At 56.9% G+C, this 332-nt stretch overlaps 1 protein-coding gene across 1 annotated transcript in view; it reads right to left on the bottom strand.

The window, feature by feature from the left end:
* PHALS_08630 (EF-hand domain pair) overlaps positions 1-332 on the bottom strand; it is a gene marked incomplete at both ends in the record, with an annotated part of 5,259 nt that overhangs the window by 526 nt on the left and 4,401 nt on the right. The window lies entirely within an intron of this gene.

Raw genomic sequence — 332 nt, 5'->3', positions numbered from 1 at the left:
TTCTCGAAGCCCTTTACGGTCGCCTCCACGACCAGCAAACCCGGCTTGCATACACGTTTCGTGTTCAAGAGCACGGAGCTCTTCGGTGCTGGGCCCTGTTGACCTATGCTTCCTGAGGCTCAACAGAACTCAGTTCTTCACCAGTAGGTCGCCCCGCGCCTACTGGGTGGTGTTGTTTCTCCGCGAAGAACCAGCCTGGTAGGCACTGGGGCGATTCTTCAAAGAACTTTGACGCGCCTTGCGCAGGGGGCAACCGTTCCGAAGGTGACGGTTGTCTTCACAGACAAAACACCGTAGTATATTTGTGTGCTTCCCGGCGGCTCGGAGCTCTG

This window comes from Plasmopara halstedii, assembly GCF_900000015.1.
Source record: "Plasmopara halstedii genome assembly, contig: Scaffold_323, whole genome shotgun sequence".
NCBI lineage: Eukaryota > Oomycota > Peronosporomycetes > Peronosporales > Peronosporaceae > Plasmopara > Plasmopara halstedii.
This window is presented reverse-complemented; position numbering and strand designations above follow the sequence as displayed.